The following is an 18,147-nucleotide window of genomic DNA, read 5'->3' on the forward strand; positions in this document are numbered from 1 at the left end:
GTGTAGCCCGAACCGTTCGAGCATAAACGAGAGCTACCAAATGCCATCTGGCCGCGACACGTCCCCGTTGAAGTCGCCAACGACGAAGATTGGAGTTTGATCGTCATCGGCCGAATCGAGTAGCCATCCAAAGTAGTCGTTCATAAAGTTCTCTACGTCGAGCTTGGAAGAAGCAGGCCGAACGTACACGGTGGCAATGACACAGGTTTCAGTGCCCCCTCCGCGGGCAGACGACCTTTGCCGCGCAGTCGTCGTGGTGTCCATTCTCCTGCGTCCCTGTAGCCAGGTGGTCACGCCCGACCCCAGCCGGCGCCTCTAAATTCCAGAGCGGACCTCGCACAGTGGCCTCTGCCGCGGTCCATTGTCTGGTGTCTCGAAAAGCTCATGGTGTATTAACGCCGCCGTAGTCAATTCTCCAAAGGACGTTCACGGTTGGTTAGCGCTGTCCTCGCTGGTTCTCTGAAGGGCGCCCCCACCGCGGGTGGATCGAAACATGTGCAGCGAGCTGAAATAAATTGCACGTTGCCACCTCGGCAGGCCATTCCTAACAGCTCCTCCATGGCCCGGAAAATCTCGCCTGGCCAGTGCTGGCAACCGCTGGGCAGGAAGAGAATGGCTGGCGAGCAAGACGATGGCTTTGCTCTCTACAACCACTGCGCAATTGGAATGCCTTCAACCATCTCACAACAACTGACACAGAAGAGTCGATCCCGGCAACACAATACCACTCAGCGTGCAAACGCCCGGAATCAGCTGTTAACCTACCAGGCTTCCTATCAAAATTTCAATGCAAATCACTCAACTGGGAAACCCCAAATTTTGCCCCAAAATTTCGTGCCCCCAAAGCGAGCGTTCACGTTCCTCTTGAGTTCGACCAAACCCGACCGCCGCGCTGCACAAAAGTAAAGGTTTACGCAAACTAAACCGAATGCTCTCAACCACCAATACTCGAACGTAACCTAAGCAGCCTAGCTTCACGAACAGTCTGTTCTTACCCTATCGCAGTGGCGTACTTATCTCATGTACGGTTGCCACTGAACAGTCTGGCTAACTCCACAGGTACGTAATCAGAATAGCGCTAGCTTTGTGGACCCTATTCCGAACACGTGCTTGCGTCGCACGCAAACATTTCATCACGCTTACTCACATTTGCTCCTTTAGTCTATACAGGACACGTACCTTAATCGAGCAACTAAACTTGCGTAACTTACGCACTCCACAGAACCCTTAAAAAAATTGCGTCTGCTAATAACTCGTTCTACGCACGCGTACTAGAGAAGTCAAAATACGGCTGCCCTCAACACACACGAGCAACCCAGTCAAACATTCTGCTTCCTTCCGTCCGCACAGGACACGCGCTAAAGGAACTAAGAACGCTTCTTAGTGCAACTCATGCACTCACTGAAAATCTACGCGCTAAACCTTAGAAAATAAAAAAAAATACTTATAAAAAAGAAGGTTAAGTAATGCACACGCGCGTTATCATAGGCCTCTCAACGATAACCTTGACCTTCAGGTTACTCACACGCACAAAAAAAGCCTATCTACTCATTAATTAACACCTCGCGAGACTACAGGTTTACATAAAACACACTATCACAGTAGTGCCGACACACTATCAGCTCCTTCAACACGTTACAGTCTCCTGCCAATTTGCGCCCTGGCGCCATGCTTTCATCACGATCTCGACTGACCGCGTCACGACTCCCTACCACCTGGTCTCGTCTTGCCACCTTGCGCTCCTTCGCACTACACGCTGAACTCCGAAGAGAACGACGGAACGACGAGGTGCGTAACTGCCCCGTGCCCTTTGTCCGCGTCCGTGCAGAACATGCTTCTCGGTCTCTTTTTGACCGGTGGCTCAAACGGGCTTGATGCGCCAACGTCGTCACCGACGATCGCACCTTCCTCTTCTTCGCGCCCTGCCTTTTTGCTCCTGTCACCGTCTTTGGCGGCGCTGCACTACTCACCGCATGTCGATCTTTAAAGGGACACTAAAGTGAAAAATGATTTATTTTGCATCAGTAAATTGCCGTTATACAACACCAAAAACACCACTCTTACAACGATAAGACGTTTGGTAAGCCAGAAAAAGCGCAAGAACGAAATACGGGTGGCGACGCCTACTTAAGTTCCCGCACCTGGGGGCTGTGACGTCTTGGATTTTCATGGCCTCTTCTAGGGCATATTAACTATATATAGCGGTACAGATTGACTACATGGTGTTCTAAAGGAACCAAATGTTAACGTGGCAAGTTTCGCGAACCTTTATTTAACCAACGCGGCCCAAATGCGAAAACATACGTTCGAATCCCTGACGTCACGCTGACGTATCGGCGCTGGGGTTCCGGCGCGAAATTCAAATACTGATACTTGGACCTTCATTTTCGCATCTAATAATCAAACTATTTTTTGAAATGACTGCCTGCAGCGTTCTCAAACAATGCTTCATTAGTCTAAACTGATTTATTGTTTCGCTTTAGTGTCCCTTTAACGCGCTTCTTTTTACGGCGCTGTCTCTTTGAACTCGCTTTCATGCCGTCTTCTCGTGCCTTGTGCTGGCCGGTACACATTTCGTCGGCCCGGAACGGTCTCTTACCCGCACAGTCTGAGTGATTCTTAACTAAATCTACACTCTCTTGGCTACCTAGACTGGCGGAGAGCTGCACCGATCCCTGAACAATGCAGTTGTCTTCTCTTGAGCTATGCAGCTCGCAATCCTGAGAACTACCCTCAACTGCATCGTCCAGCTCGCACATCACTTCGGCACTCAGATCTGACTCGAAATGGGTGCTCGCGTCTGTCGGGTCAGCAGTACTCTCTACCTCGATAACGACCTCGTTACCATGAGATGCGACGCACACGTGCGGTGACTGTGCCATTTCCTTCACAGCTGGCCTAGCTATCTCTACAGAGCTCTGTTGGCACAGCAACTCGTCGCTCTCACTACGGCCTTTAACGGCCTCTGTTGCCACTAAGGCCTCGTTAGCTCCTAGCACTTCGAGTTCACCTATGAACGTGCTGCTAATCTCACAGGTACTACTACTTTCCTCGGCTTTCGACTGAAATCTGCTATCTACTTCCCACTTTCGCTGCGTCCAGCCTACAGATTTCCCAAGCCGCTGTTGACTTCGTGCGTTTAAAAGCTGCAAATTTTGTATCTCTTTGTTCACTGCTGCCATTTCTTTTTCAACCTCTTGCCATTTTTGCTCACGCTCTTGGCGTTTTCGCTCGCGCTCCTGGCGTTCTTGCCTAATTGATTCCTGTTCCTGTCTTTTTCTTAGAATTCGGTTACCAATTTGTTCTATGAATTTCAAATCATTGTTACTTGCGAGAATGGTTTTACGAATCTCTGATTCCGTCAAGTCCTCCTCTACGTCTATCTGGATCTCTCCACTGTTAGGGATGGCCGGACGCCAAGGGCGATACGTCATCCCCTTCCCCTCTCATGGTCGTGGCACCGTGGGTGCTACGTCATCCCCTTCCCCTCTCATGGTCGTGGCACCGTGGGTGATACGTCATCCCCTTACCCTCTTCTGGCCGGACCCCACGGCGCCGGAGAGGTCATTCACCCGACCTTCTCCCCGGATTCGTCGAAAAGAGGATCGACTTCTCCTGCCCGTGCTCGGTATTGCAGGAGGAGGGGCCTTCTTTCGGTGCCTGTCACGTGTCATCGACGGAAGCAAGATCCCGCCCACACTTGTAGAGAGCATATTTAAGGGGCTCCGAAATGTACTTTTGAGAGACTTCATACTTCATACTTCATGCTCTTCTTATTTTCTTTCAACTACCTTTGAATAAACAGTGCAAGTTTCACACTAGCAAATCGTCTCGCCCCTGCTTGGTCGCCATGATCTTCCGGATGCCTGCAGCCCGCCGACAACGCCACGCTACCCAATAAGTAATGTCGGTCGAGCTTCGATAGGCAGGCGCCGCTACTTCTCGGCAGCAGTACGGTACGCTACCCTGGAGTACGCAACACCACACAACCACAACAGGTCAGCTCTCGTCAAACACATTAGGACCATGGTCGCTACTTTAAGCTTTCGCTCTGCTGTCACACAATACTTGCTGCGATACCCACGCAGATCAGAATACAAGTAAAAGATCCCAGCGAATCAAATCTACACACACAGAGAAATTGAAGCCTGGTAAATCTTACAACCAAAACCAAACGCTTACCCACTGAAGCAGCACCATATCACCAGTCCTTCTCCGCCGTATCCAATTAGTTGCAAGAGGTGGTAAATCCCAAGTCGCCCCCAACTTGATTAGGATACCGGTCGGTCACCATGTGCCAAAGTCCGTGAGCTGCCGTTGCTGTCTCCGAGTCGTAGGCCGAACTACGAGCCGTAGGCCGATCCCACCGCTGATTTGGTGACGGGCTTGTAGGACGATCGGAAGAACTTGGGGCGACAGGACTAGGCGAGCAGGATTTATTTACAGCATTTACATTTGAACATGGGATACATTTACACAGTCTAGCGTGACTCCCCAATAGAGCCCGCAAGGCGAAGCATACAGCAAACGAGCACACAGCTCACGAGTACATTGACGAGCACAGAGCACGACGACGAGCACACCCTAGCCGCCGACAACAGCTCGTTATATCCACTTCGTGTTCCCTAGATCCCTAGGTGAGGCAAAACGTTCGACGTCATCGTAAACCGGCCGCCTCTCTGCGGGACGTTTTACAAACACACACACGCACACACAGGTTTCAGTGCCCCCTCCGCGGGAAGACGACCTTTGCAGCGCAGTCGTCGTGGTGTCCATTGTCCTGCGTCCCCGTAGCCAGGTAAAGAATTATGGGTGTAACGTTAAGGGGAGATAAGAAGAGAGCAGATCGGGTGAGGGAACGAACGCGAGTTAATGACATCTTAGTTGAAATCAAGAAAAAGAAATGGGGGCATGGGCAGGACACGTAATGAGGAGGAAAGATAACCGATGGTCATTAAGAGTTACGGAATGGATTCCAAGGGAACGGAAGCGCAGCAGAGGGCGGCAGAAAGTTAGGTGGGCGGATGAGATTAAAAAGTTTGCAGGGACAACATGGCCACAATTAGCACATGAGCGGATTAGTTTGAGAACTATGGGAGGGGCCTTTGCCCTGCAGTGGGCGTAGCCAGGCTGCTGTTGCTGGTGCTGGTGCTGCTGCTGATGATGATGACGACGACGACGATTATTATTATTATTATTATTATTATTATTATTATTATTATTATGTTAAAACGATGGCGTGAAGGGGATGACATGGCGACAATGGCATGGCGACGACTGTGGGACGATTATGGAGGGACGACGACGGCAGGATGAGAGCCGCATGTCGAAGTTTTATAACGAAGACGCTGGAACGACCCCGACGGCATCACGACAAAGGAATTATTATTTATTTATTTATTTATTTATTTATTTATTTATTTGCAGGTACTCTTGGCCGATTGGGCCGTTACAGGGGTGGGGTACAAATATGGCACAAAACGCATCACGGCTTACATAAAGCAGCACTGCATAGCTAATACTTAAACACCCTCCCAGCGTGCCATTATACATAAATATAATACAAAATCTGACTTAACAACCGTTATGTGAAACAAAGCAGCAATGTGTAGCCGAAAAATGCATCACGTACTACATACTACAACTTACATGATACATATTACATCACATACATCGCAACATTATACATATAACAATACTAGAATCTACAACTTACACGAGAAATGTTAGATCATGAGGATCCATTTAGAAAATATTTTGTAACTTCGGTCTCAAAATGTTCTACAGTTTGAGAATCACATATAGCGTTCGGTAAACCATTCCAGTCTCTTATGGTTCTAGGGAAAAAAGAGTATGCGTATGTATTCACACGAGATTGACATACTAGAAAGTTGCTGTGGTGGTCACCTCGTAGGCTCCGGACTTGTCGCGGAATTAGGTACTGCGATGCATCAAAGTTAAATAAATTTTGAGAAAGCAAAAACAAGAATTTAAGTCTGGCTATGCGACGACGTTCCAAGAGGGCGGGTAAATGTAGTTCTTGCAACATCTCTGTCACAGAATCAGTACGGGAGTACCTTCAAAGAATAAATCTAGCCGCCCTTCTTTGCACTCGCTCAATTTTATGAATTAATCCTTTTTGGTAGAGGTCCCATATGATGCTTGCATATTCCAGTGTAGGCCTTACTATTGTTAAATACGCTGTTAGCTTTACGGGGGCTGGAGCAAGATTTAATTTGTGACGTAAGAACCATAACGTTTTTTCAGCGGTAGAGCAAATATTAGTGATATGTTGAGTCCAGTTGAGTTCTTCAGATATTGTTACTCCTAAGTATTTACATTTGTTAACGGTAGTTAGCACAGTGGAACTTAGTTGATAATCAAAATTTAGGACGTGCTTAACCTTGTTTGTAACACGTAAAACAACAGTTTTTTCTTTATTTACTTGCATTTTCCATGTTTCACATCATTCTTCAACAGACGCCAATGCCTCGCTGAGCATTTTTTGATCCTTGTGGTTACATATCTCTCGATAAATTAAACAGTCGTCGGCGAACAGTCGCACAGTTACGTTTTCATTAATATCTGAACAAATATCATTAATATAAGCGAGAAATAATATCGGTCCAAGGACAGACCCTTGAGGGACGCCTGAAGTGACAAATAAACGATCAGACTGGTAGCCGTTTACGTCCACGTACGGCGTCCTACCTGATAGATATGACCTGACCCATTCCACTATATTGTTATTTATTCCAAGCTGTTTCAATTTGATAATTAATTCATTATGAGGGACCCTATCAAAAGCTTTTGAGAAATCAAGGCATATTGCATCAACCTGTTTTCCGTTATCTATTGCTTTTGAAAAGTCGTGGATGGTTTCAACCAGCTGTGTGATATATAGTTGACAGTTTTTGCCGGAAGCCATGTTGGTTCGAATGTAGTGCTTTCTTATCTTCTACGTACTTATATATTGCTTTCGATATTATATGTTCGAGGAGTTTGCAGCAGACGCAGGTTAAAGAAATTGGTCGATAATTTTCAATTTTCTGCTTAATTGTCACCAGTTTTGTGTATCGGGATAACTTTCGCAACAAGCCAGTCGTCTGGGACCTGTATTTGTTGCAAGGATGCATTAAAGATAACTTCTAGGTATCTAGCAACCCATTCAGCGTATCTTCGCAAAAAGGCATTTGGAATTCCATCCGGACCTACAGATTTATGTTCTCTGATATTTAGCAGCGATAGTAATCCTTCATAGCTAATTCGTACATCTGGCATATCTGACACGTCTGAAAATGATGTTACTGTAGTTGCAGCAGTATAATTGGAAACATTTGAAAAGACAGACTGGAAGAACTGGTTATGGTAAGACGCAATTGTTGAACAGTCAGTTATGATTTCGTTGTTAACAACAATGCTGTATTGGCTTTGAGTGGTTTGCGACAAGTGATGCCAAAATTTTGCGGAGAAGATGCCATGAAGTTAGGAAGGGTTTCCTCGTAGCATTTCTTTTTTGCTTGCCTAAGCTTTATTCGAAGCTGTGCTAATAGGCTGGATATCTTTCCACGATTTTTTACTTTCCTTTGTCTTCCTATTTTTCGCTTCAGGCCAACGATCTCTCGTGTTATCCAGGGGTTTCTTTTATATCTTCTCTTTTTCCTTATTAGTACGAATGAGTTTACGCAGTGCAGGGTTTGGAATAACAACAAATGTATGACGATGACTGTATGACGACGACGCCATGACAATGATATATGAGGATAACGTGATGACCAGCGTACGATGACAATGGCGTGACGTTCACTGTATCACGAAGCCTGTATGATGACGATGGCGTGGCGACGACGACATGACGACAATCGAATGATCAAGCTTAAGTGACGACCATAGAATGCATACGACGGCATCGCGATCGTGGTGTGAAAACGAACGCATGACGACTGTGTGATGACGATGGCGTGGCAAAGAAGCCATAACGAGAGTCGGATGACAAAGCTGGAATGACGACGATGCAACGGCCACAACGGCATTTCGTCAACTACACATAGCTCGTGTCCGAAGCTATTAACTTGAGCAACTGGGACAGTGCAGAAGTCGTGACGACGACGTCATGAAGTGACTCAGATCTCGAGGCTGGAATGACGACGATGGAACTGCCACGATGGCACTACGACCACGAGCGCATCGCCAGTAGTTGACCCAAGCAGTGACCCAGCAGTGCATGCCCCAAGTTGTCTACCCTGACGGGTAGATGGATGGATGGATGGATGGATGGATGGATGGATGGATGGATGGATGGATAGATAGATAGATAGATAGATAGATAGATAGATAGATAGATAGATAGATAGATAGATAGATAGATAGATAGATAGATAGATAGATAGATAGATAGATAGATAGATAGATAGATACGCAGGCAGGCTCAAAACGGCCGAAGTAAGAAAAGAATGCGAATCCCATTAAATGTATGAAGAGACGCCCATGCAGCCATTGCTGTGTGCAGCTCAAAATCAACAGCTGCTTTGCCACATCTATCAATCCCATCCACGCTTTCGGTCCCTCGCGTTTTCACTGTTGAAGGTTATGAAGGCTCCTCGGTGAAACCGCACCGTGGCCCTTGAGGCAGTTTTAAAGAAGCAACGAGGTAAAAAAAAAATTATGCGAGATTGGTGAGCTTTTTGCTGCTTCCGTACTGGGTTTTATCCTGACAAATGTTTGTGGTGCATTCTGCAATTTTCTGAGCAAGACAAAAAGAATTGCATTCGTAAATTTTTCTTTTTTTCTCCTTTTTATGTACACATATTTTATTTTACTATGAATTCACGGTTTTTTTTTAAGTTCACCTTATTTTAGCCACTTTCGGTAACGCTTACAACAGTAAAAAAATTTAAAAAAAAATTTCCCTTGTAATGCCGGATTCATGGCCGATCCTCCAGAGTGCACTGCGCCGTTTTATTAAGGAACAACCAACTTCCTTCTTCCTTTCTGATCCCCGTCGACTAAATCCATAAAGATGATAAGGATGACGACGACACCAGCAATGTATTTTGCCTTCCCACCCGCCGTGGTTGCTCAGTGGCTATTGTGTAGGATTGCCTTTAAACAGCACTGTTATTCTTTCCCTTGGAGATTGATTGGAGATTTTCCATGGATATTGGGATACAGTCACAGGAAGGTTTGCCTAGCCATTTATTTTCTATGTGGCACAAAAAGAATGCCTTGTTAATAGTTCTTAGTTTCCACAATGGATTTACTTCTACTTGAGTCTAGAAAATTCAAAAAGTAAAAGCATAAATGCCAAAGTTTAAATCCTACTAGTATTATTATTTTAAAAATTTACCTATTCAAGCTTAAGTATATGTTTTTTATCATTATTGTCATTCTTTTTTAGTATTCCTATCAATGCAAGGCTTACTATAGTATTGATCACTATTTTTACTCATGCATTCACAGTTTATTTGTCATCTTGGATTATATATTTATTTTACTTTTTGTCTTAGTTATTTATCAACCAATTTCTTTTATTTATTCAATTACCACCCGATTCGTGGCCTATCCCCCATAGTGGGTTTGTGCCATTAATTGAGGCTTCATCATCATCATCACCATCTGGTGTTGGGCTGCTGAGCACGAGGTCGCGTGATCGAATCCCGGTCGCGGCGGCCCCATTTCTATGGGGGCGAAATACGAAAACACCCGTGTACTTTGATTTAGGGGCACGTTAAAGAACCCCAGGTGGTCGAAATTTCCGGAGTCCTCCACAACGGCGTGCCTCACAATCAGAGAGTGGTTTTGGCACGTAAAACCCCATAATTTATTTTGCAATCCCAGCCCGATTCTCGCTGGCTTGGAGGCTATCGCCATGATTATCATGTTCAGCTTTTGAAAGTTATGCATGTAGGACACCCTGAATCATATTTAATAAACTGTGCCGCATGGGCCCTTGGGTTCCAAAGACACAAGTATATGACGCAAAAGTATAGCGCGCTGCTGATTAATTTCTTGTGCGTGTGGAACCACTTGGGATTCCACACGCACACTATGCTCTGTTCGCGAGATTTTTCCTTTAATTTTTCACCCTAGCGCATTAGGTTTCCTGCCGCCGCAGCCGGAAATGTAACTCGTGACCGCGAGTTCAGCATCTAAACTCCCTGGTCATCGAGCACCTCTGGCGGGTGCGAATTTTTTCTCCCTGAAATAAACACACCACTGTAGGTCAGACTCAGGCGTTCGGCCTCGACCTTTACTGCTGAAGTTATCATTGCCCAAAATAGCCAAGATACACAGTGCAGGTCTTGCCAGAAGGTCTCTTCCTGGTGCTTGCTCGTGCTAGAGCTCGCGCATGTCCTCCTGCGAAGCGACGCCCATCACGTTACGAGTAGCTGATTGTGGCAGCCTCGTATCGCTTCTCGCTCTCGTGGTGCGTAAGTTGAACAAATGCGCCGAGCTGTTCAGAGGGCTACGCAGAGAATACATGGTCCAACTCCTCACTCGTGCGGCTCTGGCTTTCCTTCATCGTGCACTCGCAAATGCGGCCCGTTTGGAAGTTGATGCAAGTAGGATGGCCCCGATGGGCAGGTGGCAACTGTCCCACCAGGACGGCCTGCCGAAACAGCGAAACCACGGGACCTACTAGAAGCCTACCCCTGGCCATGGCCCACTGCACGAGGTGAAGCTCCCGATGATGCTTTCTCCACTGTATCTCCGCATGTATGTTGGCCTCTGGGACTCCGGCGCACGGTGAACAATCCGTTTGCTCAGCCATTACTGGAGCGGTCGGTGGAGTATCTGACGAAGGCATAAGTCTTGGACGCTTTGCTAATGCCTCGTCGAGTTCTTGCAGAGGATCCCAGCCGTGTGCTCGTTTCGACATCCATCTTGCAGCGACCCGCTTGACTCCGGAGGATTCCCTTCGCACTCGCAGCCAACTGAAGCAAATTGCGAGACAGCTGAAGGAACACTGTCGAACAGAAACGTTTGAACGGGGACGGCGGAAGGAGACCCCGCACCGCGCTCAACGTTCGCTCGCGCACCGATACGACATGTCCTCTTTCTTTCCACGAAATACCGAGCGCACAGCCTGTGGCTCGGTGCGCTCTCTGTATCGATGTCGATGCGGTGTCTGAATGGGCGAGCCTTTCCCTTGTCATATTGTCCCGTTGTAATGACGCTGAAGAATAAGACGACGGCAAAACTGTGAGTCACGAAACTCTTTATTGTGTACCCACAAAAGTACTAACACTCAAGCGCAACGATAGCGGCAAGTACATGCGACGAAAGTCCAAATCTGATCTGCGGGTCAAGCGCGCCGCTTTTACACATGCACTCTTAGACAAAGGTACACCCTTTGGGGTGTATCTCTGCCACACAACGATAATCGTCAGCTGCCTTGCTTGCGTTTCCTTTCTTGAAAACGCCGCGCGTGCTACTTTCCTGCAGGGAATGCTATGTGATGCTGATAACGCGCGTGCCGTTCGTTACTGGGAAGTACCGGGCTCGCAGCGTTAAAGAAAAGAAATGCGGACAAGACAGATGACGTTTATTGTTGTGTGGCAGGATACAACCCAAAGGGTATTATTTTGTTTTAGAGTGTGACTCGTTGAATATTCCAGCTTAATCGATGGCGCTGGTATACCTTCCAGAAAGTACAGCACTATTCCCGTCGCGCATGCAATCCGATTACACAAGCTTCGGTGAGATAACCAACAGATAGAATCAACGACAACATTCTAGTAAGTTCCAAATCATGCAGGCGCGCCTTGCCCTCAGATAACCTGAAGTTGTTAATGGGTGAAATGCATTTCCCGGAAAAAAAAGTCGCAGTTTCGCCCGGAAGGCGAAGCATCGATTACGATAGCAAAGTATGGGACAGCTATACTTATAGAAGTAAAAATAATAGTTTTATCGGCCGTGTAAACTTGTAAACATACGCATACTAACTAAAGCAACAAGCATGGTTTCACGTGCTCACAAGCAAACATGAACTCATCAAACTCCATGACCGCGGATACTCGCTGTGAAAACTCTGGAGTGAGGTAGCGCGGCAGCAGCAGCGAGCGAATTGGCCTTCTCGCTGCGTCTGGCATCCCCCCCCCCCCAACGCGAACTAAGCCACGGAAAGACAGCGCGCGACGAACTTTGCCCTCTGCGCAGATTATTTGCAAGATACAGCTGCCCGGGCGAACTTTTGCAATTGCTAGTAGGTACGGCTGGGCGTGGCGTTTCTCGAGGCGCTCGACGTTTCTGCGCAGGCGCGAATAAAAGCAGCTGGGAGAGAGAAAATCTGGGGGCCTTTGCTTCTCGAATATCTGATTCTGCCTAGGCACTACGTCGGTGAAGTTTCTTCGCGCGTGTTGCATGCGTTTGTCCCTATAGGCGTGCCGCCATTGCGGAGTGGGGTAGAGTTTGTTTCCGCTCGGACGGGTGGCTGCCCAAGCAGTGAAACATGTGAACCAGTGCACACTGACGCCCAATTTGGTGATCGCTGTGTCTAAAGGTACGTCGGACAGACTCTCGCGCGTGCGGCGCTGGTGATGAGTCAGTCATGCGGGAATATAACTTTGTCGAGCCTTATGGCACTCTAAATTCAAAAGAAAAGAAAGGGTAATACATTTTCCCGGGGGAGCAATAAGCGCCGTAGTAGAGGCCGGGCCTGCTCTCCTGGACTGTTCAGGAGTATTTTAATGGTCCCCTTTGAGTGAAATAAACGCACAGCGCCTTAGCAACTACACTTCAACGCGATTACCTTATGTCACGCCGTGAGCATTACTGGCTTTGCGCCTTGTCCACGTTGGCTTACGTTTAGGTTAGGTTCAGGTTAGCGTAACAGGCGTTAGGGTGCCGCGGCGTATTCCCACCTTTTACGTTTCGCCTACGACGCGCGGTATAGCCGGCGCGGATGCATCGGACGCCGGGGCTTCGTTCAAAGCGGCAGACATTTTGGCCCGTTCGGCGCCGCCGCTACGCCTCCCCGCCAAGCGCGTCCAGGCATGTTCCAATGCCACGTGTCTTCGGTGTGCGTGTGTGTGTGTGTGCATGTTGGTGCCCACGCTTGTCAAAGCGCGGCAGCCGGGGAGAGGAGCTCCCCCAACTGTGAGGCGAGGAGGTCTGAGCGGCACCGGCCCGGCGGATGCGTCACCTACTCATCCCAACGTGCCCGAGTGGCACCGGCCCACCAGATGCGCCACCTTCTCATCCCAACGTGACCGAGCGGCACAGTCACGTGCGCGTCTATAGAGGCGTTCCTTCTTGCCCTCAACTGCGAGAGTATAAAAGCAGCTGCCCCCGGACGCCAAGGGAGAGGCTCCGATTTCTTCTGTTGAGTAACGTGCACTCCCGTCTCTCTACTTCGGTCGACCTGACCGCCCGCTCTTTTACGATGCTAGAATAAACAAGTTGTTCTGTTACCAGTCGACTCATGCTTTGCCGGGACCTTCGGATGCTTCCAGTTGTGCCCCAGGCCGCCAGGCCAACGCTACCCTTGGGGCTTGCGACCCAGGTGCAACAACGGGCGTCAGCGCCGAGGTTCCAACAACTGTCTGCCAGCGGTGAGATCGCGACAACGGAGGCCAGCAGCGAAGATATGCAGTTGACTGTATGCTGAGTAGCACAACGACCATCCGGGAGCAGTGCAACGAGCCCTGTGTGATGACTGGTTGCCTGCAGCGGAACGACTGCGCTGAATTCTTGGCTGCGAGGTTTGGTGAGTGCGGGACTTTCTTCTTCTGAGTTTTGCCAGGCTTTTGTTAGTGTCAGAAACAGAGCTGGTAATTGTGGTTGTTGTTGCTGCCGGGTTAGTTTGCGGCAAGACAATAATAGGCAGTAGAGAAAGCAGCATTCAGAGCAGCCATGGATTTGAAGTCGTTGCGCAAACCGAAATTGCTGGAGCTTGCAAGAGAGTTGGGTCTGGATGTCTCAGACAAACTCAGAAAACCAGAACTGCTAAGGGCTATTCTTGAGTTAGAAGCTGAGGATGACGAGCTGTCGGAATGCCTTGAGACCATTGAGGAGAGGGAGACGGCAAAAAGACAGGAGCGCGAACTTAAAGAACAGAAAGAGAAAGATGAGCGTGAACGAAAAGAACAGAAAGAAAAAGAAGAGCGTGAACGTAAAGAACAGAAAGAGCGAGAGCAACAAGAGCGTGACCGTCAACACGCTTTGAAAATGAAGCTTCTCCAGATAGAGATGGAACGCGCTCGTAATGGAAGTCAGGCACACGGTGCAGGAGAACGAGTATTGTTCAAAATGACTGACCTGATGCGGCCGTTTAAGCTTGGAGAGGACATTGGTTTGTTCCTGGTTAACTTTGAGCGAACGTGCGAGAAGCAGGGGTTCTCTCGGGAAACGTGGCCACAGCGCTTGCTCACTTTGTTACCCGGCGAGGCGGCCGACGTAGTCGCTCGCTTGAATAGAGAGGAGGCAGAGGATTTCGACAAAGTGAAATCGAGTCTGCTAAAGAAGTACAGGCTGTCAGCGGAGGCGTTCCGTCGGAAGTTTCGGGAAAATGAGAAAGGCAGAAGTGAGTCATATACGGAGTTTGCGTACAGGCTTATGTCAAACATGCAGGAGTGGCTCAAAGAAGAGAAAGCGTTTGGTGACCACGATAAAGTTCTGCAGTGCTTCGGGCTGGAACAGTTTTATAGTCGGTTACCTGAGAACGTGCGGTACTGGGTCTTGGATAGGCCAGACGTTTGTACGGTGGCTAAAGCCGCTGAGCTAGCCGAGGAGTTTGTGACGCGTCGGGCTCGCGGAGCTAAGGACGGTCAAAAGGGTGAATTTGGCTCGAAGTTTGAGAGGCCGAAGTTCACACCCATGAGAGCAAAGGGGAACGCACGTAGTGCGGATGCGAGTGAAAGCAGTCCGACAGAACGTAAGGAGACGGCGGCAGCCGAAGCCGAACGCAGAAAGCGGTTCAAGACGAGGCAAGCGCGCGTGTGTTATACGTGCCAGAAGCCGGGTCACTTTTCGGCGCAGTGTCCGGAAACAAAAACAAAAGTCGTGTTTTTGTCATTATGCAGCACTGACGAGAACATGAAGCTTCTCGAGCCTTACATGCGAGACCTCCTCGTGAACGGGAAAGAGTGCCGAGTGCTTCGCGATTCCGCAGCTACGATGGATGCAGTTCACCCCTCCTACGTAGAAACCGATATGTTCACGGGCGAGTGCGCATGGATCAAGCAAGCCGTGGAAGCTCATAGTGTGTGTCTGCCCGTAGCAAAAGTGCTTATTGAAGGACCTTTCGGAGCACTTGAGACGGAAGCCGCAGTGTCATCTATGCTGCCCCCCCCAGTACCCGTACCTATTTTCGAACAGGTCCGATCACCTCCTGCGCGAGAAGGGGCTTTTGTTTGGTGAGGCTAGCGTTCAGGCCTTAACCAGATCGAAGGTTCGGGAGCTCGCTGCAAAGGCGGTAGTTGCGGGGCCGACGTTGTCGAACAATGAGAAAGGGTCAGAGGCGCAGCAAGCTGATATTCAGAGCACGCCCGAACTGAATAAAATTGAGCCTGTAGCGTTAAAGGCACCAGATACTGGAGAGGAAATTCCCGATGCGTGAAAGTTAGAAGAGCTATCTGCAGATTTGCTCATCGCGCCTACGTCAGACGGACTTAATAGGTTGCTAAAAGTCAGCCGGTCGGCTTTGATAGCCGAGCAAAAGAAGGATGGCAGCCTAGAAAACGTGCGCTGCAATGTCAAGGAAGGTATCGCCAGGAAAAATGCGCGTTTTGTGGAAAGAGGTGGAGTCCTGTACCGGAAGTATCTAGACCGCAGGGGAGTGGAGTTCGATCAGCTGATCGTTCCTCAGTGCTATCGTCAGGATCTGTTGCGCTTGTCGCACGGGGGTTCGTGGTCCGGACACCTAGGAGTTAAGAAAACTAAGGACCGTCTCTTGCAAGAGTACTATTGGCCAGGGTGTTTTCGGGACGCAGACCACTTCGTGAGGTCATGTGACACCTGTCAGCGGGTGGGCAAACCAGGGGATAATTCGAGGGCGCCGTTGAGATTGGTACCTATCATTACGGAGCCTTTTAGACGGCTCGTTATTGATACAGTAGGACCTCTGCCGGTAACAGCCACGGGGTATACAGACACATTTTGACTGTGATCTGCCCAGCGACAAAGTTCCCTGAAGCAGTGCCGCTTAAAGAACTCAGCTCAGTTGAGATAGTCAATGCACTACTGTCCATATTTGCGCGAGTTGGTTTTCCTGCGGAAATCCAATCAGATCAGGGCACAGTGTTTACTAGCGCTTTGACGACAACTTTTCTCGAAAGGTGTGGGGTAAAGCTGTTACACAGCTCAGTGTACCACCCACAGTCGAATTCCGTTGAGAAGCTCCACTCCGTCATGAAGCGCGTGTTGAGAGCATTGTGTTTTGAACATCAAACTGACTGGGAGCTGTGTCTGCCTGGGGTGATGTTTGCATTACGGACCGCGCCGCATGCGGCTACGGGGTTTTCGCCAGCTGAGCTGGTGTACGGTCGCTCGCTGCGATCTCCGCTTCGCATGCTTCGAGAATCGTGGGAAGGCAGGGGCGACGACCCAGTCGTGGTGCAGTACGTGCTTAAGCTCCTCGAACGCTTAAGAAGGGCACAGGAGTTGTCAGGTGAAGCAATGGCAAAGGCCCAGCAGAGGGCCAAGGTTTATTATGATCGGACAGCCAGGGCCCGTCGTTTTGAGGTGGGCGATGAGGTCATGATACTGCGCACATCGCTAAAAAACAAACTCGACGTGCAGTGGGAGGGCCCAGCACGGATTGTTCAAAAACTGTCGGACGTTAACTACGTGGTGAGTCTGCCAGGAAAGCGGAAAGCACAGCAAGTTTACCACTGTAATCTGCTCAAACCTTATAGACAAAGGGAAGCAGTGGTGTGCATGATGGTAAACGTTCCTGAAGAGCTTCCGGTCGAGCTTCCGGGACTAGGCTCAGTGACGAACAGGAAAGACACCGATCAAGTCATTAGTGACTTAGTCAGTGGAGCATCGCTGTCGCCTGAGCAGAAAACCGAACTACACCAGCTCTTACAAGAGTTTCAAGGTCTGTTCTCTCAGAGGCCTGGTAGGACTTCTGTCCTTACTCATGATATAGAACTTACCTCCCCAGAGCCAGTACGATCCAAGGCGTATCGGGTGTCACCCCGCCAGCACGATATTATGGAGGCTGAGGTAAAGAAAATGCTACAGCTCGGTGTTATTGAGGCAGGTGAGAGTGATTATACCTCCCCTTTGATTTTAGTTGAGGTACCGGGCAAGGAACCTCGTCCTTGCGTCGACTACCGCAGGCTTAATTCCATCACTAAGGATCAAATTTATCCGATCCCTAACATCGAGGAGCGCCTTGAGAAAGTTAGTAGCGCTCAGTTTATTTCCACCCTAGATCTGGTCAGGGGTTATTGGCAGGTTCCACTTACAGAAGAGGCTAGTAGGTATGCGGCGTTCATTTCACCAATGGGAACATTCCGTCCTAAAGTGTTGAGTTTTGGTTTGAAGAACGCGCCATACTGCTTTTCAAGCCTCATGGATAAAGTGTTGCGGGGACAGCAAGAATTCGCTTTACCGTATTTAGACGACGTAGCGATATTCTCCGCATCCTGGTCTGAGCATATGGCACACTTGCGGGCAGTGCTAACCCGCCTGCGCGAAGCGGGCTTGACAGTCAAGGCTCCTAAGTGCCAGTTAGCACAGGCCGAGGTTGTCTACCTCGGTCACGTGATTGGTCGGGGTCGTCGCCGCCCCTCTGAAATAAAGGTGGCCGCTGTGCGAGACTTCCCGCAACCGCGCACGAAGACCGATATTCGGTCGTTCTTAGGTGTCGCCGGCTACTATCAGAGGTACATCCCCAGGTACTCTTGATATCGCGGCTCCCCTGACGGATGCTCTAAGAAAGACAGAGCCGCAAACAGTCGTCTGGGACGAGACAAAGGAAAGAGCTTTTAGCGCCCTAAAGAGCGCCCTAACAAGCCAGCCTGTGCTACGATCGCCCGACTACACAAAAGGGTTCGTTGTTCAGTGCGATGCTAGTGAGCGAGGCATGGGCGTTGTACTGTGCCAACGGGAAAATGGAGAAGTAGAACACCCCGTCCTGTATGCTAGTCGTAAGCTGACCAGTCGTGAGCAGGCGTATAGCGCCACCGAGAAAGAGTG

Source organism: Dermacentor variabilis, chromosome 1 (assembly GCF_050947875.1).
Source record: "Dermacentor variabilis isolate Ectoservices chromosome 1, ASM5094787v1, whole genome shotgun sequence".
In the NCBI taxonomy this organism is placed as follows: Eukaryota; Metazoa; Arthropoda; class Arachnida; order Ixodida; family Ixodidae; genus Dermacentor; species Dermacentor variabilis.